This window comes from Triticum dicoccoides, chromosome 1B (assembly GCF_002162155.2).
Source record: "Triticum dicoccoides isolate Atlit2015 ecotype Zavitan chromosome 1B, WEW_v2.0, whole genome shotgun sequence".
Taxonomy (NCBI): domain Eukaryota; kingdom Viridiplantae; phylum Streptophyta; class Magnoliopsida; order Poales; family Poaceae; genus Triticum; species Triticum dicoccoides.
In genome coordinates this window covers 679,728,024-679,733,828 of record NC_041381.1, presented here as the reverse complement: position 1 = coordinate 679,733,828, position 5,805 = coordinate 679,728,024, and positions in this window count along the sequence as shown.

Below are 5,805 nucleotides of genomic sequence, written 5' to 3'. Positions count from 1 at the left end.
CTACCTCCCTTAGTGCCGCAAAACCCGACACGAAAAATTCGTTCGAGAATCGAGGCGGAAGTAGCCCAGATGCACAGCGGTACTACGGCCGAAACACCCAAGCGGTACTACCGCTCTGAGAGCGGTACTACCGCTGTGGAGTTTCGGCGGTACTACTGCTGTGGACGCGGTACTACCGCTAGGGCAAAGCAGAGCATAGTAAGGGGAAAACAGCAGCTCGAGAGATGCGGAAGGAAAGACGACGGGTGTGATAATGATGTGTACGTATGATTCCACCCAAGTCTTACCAAAACGGATCCCCTCTTGATAGTACGGTGACTCCTACAAAACTAGTCCACCAACAACGAAACGAAGGAGCTACACCGTCTTGAATTACAACACCGAGGGGAGGAAATCGTCTCGTGCCAATGGATGAATCTCTGAAAGAACTAACGCACATGATTAGTCCACACAAGCATTGTCATCAATCACCAAAACATATTGGGAATAAATATGCCCTTACAATGTCCCCCTTTTTGGTGGATTGATGACAATACGGGATTTGCACAATATGAAAGATATAGGATAAGCGCAAAAGTACAACCGTCCTAAAATGTAGAAGGGCTCCCCCTGGATGTGTGCTACCTAGAAAAGTGCTTTGGACTGCACGGCACAGATGCCAGGATCAATGCTCCCCCTACATTTTAGAGACCAACTACCTAAGCAAGATATGAGAGCAACATATATATAACAAGATAAGCATGGAACTCATAAGCTAGATAGACATAGATAAAGATACGAAGAGATAAGGTAGCATATGTCTCACACCATATGACTAGAGCTTAGGTCTTACTGACAGAACCAGAACTTAGGTCTCACAGACACAAACCAAATAAAACAACAAGCGAAAGCACAAACACAAACGACGGAAGACACAAAACACAAATCCCTAAACTCTCTCCCCCTTTGGCATCGAGACACCAAAAAGGAGAGGGAGTGATGCTACGGCTCCAAGTGAAGGTAAACGATGGACACCCATCAGATCTCAGAGGGATCATCTGCGGTGCCATCGTCAGCCGGGAAGTGCTCAACATCAGAATCAGTCCAGGGGCAGTGCTACTGAATCCACTCCTCCTCGGTAAGCTGATCCTCAGAACCACTAATCACAATAGCACCCATCTGACGCATGAGCTCCTTGTGGCGACCTCGGGCCTTCTTCTCAGCCACATGAGTCATGTACTGACCGTGAGACTCCATGCAGAACAGCTTCTTCACCTTGATCTTGAGCTTCTTGGCCCAAGAGGGCTCTGCCTCAGAAGGCACGTAATCATCATCTTCATCCTCAGCCTCAGCCCCAAACTCCTCCTCAGTCTCCATGGCAGCAGCAGATGAAGGAACTCCAGTCCTAGGGACCTGAGTGCCCCAGTTATCCTTCTTCCTCAGACGCTTGACATCGTGAGAAACCAAGTCTCCAATCTCCAGCACCACCTTGGGATAGACACGATCCCGGGCCTTCTCAATGAGCAGCATAATGAACGGACCATAAATCTGGCACTTGCGCTCGGAGATAGCAGAAACCAGCTCAGACCACATAACATGAGAGATATCCAAGGACTCTCCGGTGCTCTGCCCCTTCTCCCGCTGACAGAAGAGAAGCATGTCCACGAGATAAGAGTGAACCTGGTCCAGATTCCCGATGCGAGGGAAAAGAGTTTCTCTGAAGATACGGTGAAGAATGTCCAGATAGGCAGGCAGCTCATAGGTCTCCTTCTTCGTCTCATGGTTGATCCTCAGAGTGCAGTAGGGCCACAGAGCTTGCTTGTGAGTGGCATTGGCTCGACGTGGGGGCGAAAGCCGACAGCAGACTCAAGTCGAGGATCTTCCACCCCAATCAATTGCATGAAAGCTTTCCACTTGACTGACAGCAACTTGCCATTTGTCATCCAAGTCAGAGTCCTGTCCTCATCAGTCCCAAGGTGAACCGTGGCATAGAATTGGGCCACAATATCAGCATCATAGTCCTTGTTGAATTGCATGATCCCGAGAATGTTCAGCTGAGTGCACATCTGAAGAGCTTCACCAAAGTAGTCAGGATCATTCTCCATATGCTCGGTGTCGATGGAGTGCACGTTGACATAGAGATTCTTCTTGGCTTTGAGGACATCAAAATAGATGGCAAACTAGAACCTGTTCCAGAACGGATGGTTGACCAAAGTGGGATCTTGGTCGACCTCATACGGGTTGCGGCGGCGCCTTGCCCAGAACTCCTTGGGCGGCATTTCTGGCACGGTTTTGCTTGGCTTTGGCTTGACCCCAGGCTTCTTCTGCAGTTGGGGAGGAGGTGGAGCACTAGAAGATCCTCTGGCAGGCTCAATGGGCTCAGTGGTGCGGTAGCGCTTGGACGAGGCATGACCGGGGTTGACACGACGAGCCTGATGCTTAGGAACCTCATCACCTGGAACCACACACACAAACACGCAAACAACCAGAAAGAACGAGCGTAAGCCACAAACACGAACAAAGAGATCACTGAGAGGTTGGAGGATGATGGAACTGGGTAGAGGGCGGTAGTACCGTGACCCTTGAGCGGTAGTACCGCTCCAAGCGGTAGTACCGCTCCAAGCGGTAGTACCGCTCTGGAGAGAGCGGTAGTACCGCTCGAGGCGGGGAAACAGCAGTTTCCAACTACCGTGGTCAGATCCGGTACTACCGTCCTACCAAATTCAAAAATACTCCAACCAAACACTAATCCAAACAGTCTAGAAGCATTCTCCATCCTACTCAAGCCTAGATCTGGACAAAAATCTAGAGATGCAACTGCTATTGCCCCAAGAACGCTAGATTGGAAATCTAGACAAAAGGAAACAGGGAACAAGGGCAATACCGGCATCCATGGCAAGAGGACAAGGTGGGGATCGATTCCACCGAAGGAAACGGAGAGGAGCGCCCCGGAGAGGAAGATCCGCTAGAGCCCTCCTGCAGCGCCGGTTGCTGAAGAGAGAGACGAACAGGGCGAAGGGGTGAGCGAATGCGTATGGGGGAGAAGAAACTCCCCCTGCCCCCGATATAACCCCCAGCCCGCGCCTCACAGTGGTAGTACCGCTCTGGAGGGCGGTAGTACCGCTCGGAGCGGTAGTACCGCTCTGGAGGGCGGTAGTACCGCTTCAGCAACCACGCTGCTTCTAGACCAATGGCTAACGCTCAAAAAGAAACGGAAAGCAAAGCCAAAAGAACGAGAGGACCGACGCGACAACACACACACACACACAACAGACCAGAAACAACTCAAACACAAGCAACCACATGAAACAGAGCAAGCCCTGGCCTCTCTCAGGAGAGGGCGGTGGCCGGAGCCACCTATGTTTGAGTCAAATGGTATGGCACCGCGAAGAATTATCCTTGGGCCCATGACCAAAACTCGTCTTTGAAGCACAAGTACCATCAAAAATGGCTATTGTGAAAGAGTTGATCGTTTTATGCATAATGGGGGGAGGGAAAGTTCATTGAGAGAACAACACTCCCCCTATGTCCATGCCTACATCTAAGCAAGATACCAAGTTGAGTGGGGTGGGGTGTGCCAGGGTTCAAGTCACATTGCTCGAATCAATGATATTTAGCTCATGCCTTAACTCGCGAAATCTTGCTTCATCCAAGGGCTTCGTGAAAATATCTGCAAGGTTATCATGAGTGTTGACATACTTGAGCTCGATCTCTCCTCGCCTAATGTGATCCCGGATGAAGTGATACCGAATCTCAATGTGCTTCGTCTTGAAGTGTTGCACCGGGTTGAGAGAAATCTTGATGGCACTTTCGTTGTCACACCAAAGAGGCACTTTGTCACAAATGACACCGTATTCCTTTAAAGTTTGCCTCATCCACAAGAGTTGTGCACAACAACTACCGGCCGCCACATATTCTGCTTCGGTGGACAAGAGAGACACACAACTTTGCTTTTTGGAAGACCAACTCACCAAAGAGCACCCAAGAAACTGGCACCCTCCGGAAGTGGACTTCCTATCCACTTTGTCTCCCGCCCAATCGGAATCCGTAAACCCTTCAAGCTTGAAGTTTGCCCCTCTTGGGTACCATAAGCCAAAGTTTGGGGTATGAGCCAAATTTTGAAATATTCGCTTGACTGCCACATAGTGACTTTCCTTCGGTGCAGCTTGAAACCGTGCACACATCCCCACACTCAACATGATATCTGGTCTAGATGCACAAAGGTAAAGCAAGGAGCCAATCATGGAGCGATATACCTTTTGATCCACCGCTTTACCATTGGGATCAATGTCAAGTTGGCACTTGGTGGGCATTGGAGTAGAAGCCGGCTTGACATCACTTAACTTGAATCTCTTGAGCATGTCTTGAGTGTATTTGGCTTGGTTGATGAAGGTTCCTTCTCTTCTTTGTTTGATGTCAAAGCCAAGGAAGAACTTCAACTCTCCCATCGAAGACATCTTGAACTTTGAGGTCATGAGAGCGGCAAATTCCTCATTGAAAGCTTTGTTAGGAGAATCAAAGATAATGTCATCAACATATAGTTGGCATACAAACAACTCCCCTTTGACCTTCTTAGTAAAAAGAGTGGGATCGATTTGTCCTACTTCAAATCCAGGATCTTGTAACAACTCGGTAAGGTGGTCATACCACGCACGTGGGGCTTGTTTAAGGCCATAGAGTGCCTTATCGAGTTGATACACATGATCCGGGAAGTAGGGGTCCTCGAACCCGGGGGGTTTCTTGACATAAACCAACTCATTAATGGGACCATTAAGAAAAGCACTTTTCACATCCATTTGTTGCAACTTAAAGTTGTGATGGGAAGCATAAGCAATCAACAAACGAATGGATTCAAGATGAGCAATGGGAGCAAAGGTTTCATCGTAGTCGATACCCTCGACTTGGGAGTAGCCTTGTGCTACCAATCTTGCCTTGTTGCGAATGATGTTCCCATGAGCATCTTGCTTGTTCTTGAAGATCCACTTTGTTCCAATGACGTTGTGGTTCCCCGAAGGTCTTGGCACCAATCTCCACACCTTGTTGTATTCGAAGTTGTTGAGTTCTTCATGCATGGCATTGAGCCAATCCGACTCTTCGAGCGCCTCATAGACCTTATGGGGTTCAACACAAGAGACAAATGCATGATGTTCACAATAGTTTGCTAACTGTCTACGAGTGCTTACCCCCTTTCTTAGGCTTCCAACCACATTCTCCATGAGATGACCTTTGGTGGTGAGTTTGGAAGCAATCTTCACGGCACGACGCTCCAATTCCTCCTCGGATGTCGAAGGAGGAGGGTTCACTTGATCATCTTGAGCGTCGTCATGAGCTTGTTCTTGATCTTGATCTTGCTCTTGATCTTGAACTTGCTCGAGGGGAAGAACTTGACCTTGGGCATCATGTGGAGGTTCATCACCATCTTGTGATTGATCTTGCCCTTGGTCTTGTTCCTTAGGTTGAGGGCCTTCACTTTGTTCTTCGGAAGCGTGTGGGTCTTGGGGAGGTGATGGCTCCACTTGAGTGGAGCATTGTCCTTCTCCTTCGGCCACAAGGGGTTCCTCAATGGGTAGGATATGACCAATACCCATTCTTCTTATGGCTTGGGGAGGAATTTCATCACCTACATCACAAGTACCACTTTGCTCCACTTGGGAGCCGTTATTTTCATCAAACTCTATGTTACACGTCTCCTCAATGAGTCCGTTGGACTTGTTGAGACCACGGTAAGCATGAGAGTTTGTAGCATAACCAACAAATATGCCCTCATGAGCTTTAGCTTCGAATTTAGACAAACGAACACCTTTCTTGAGAATGAAACACTTACAC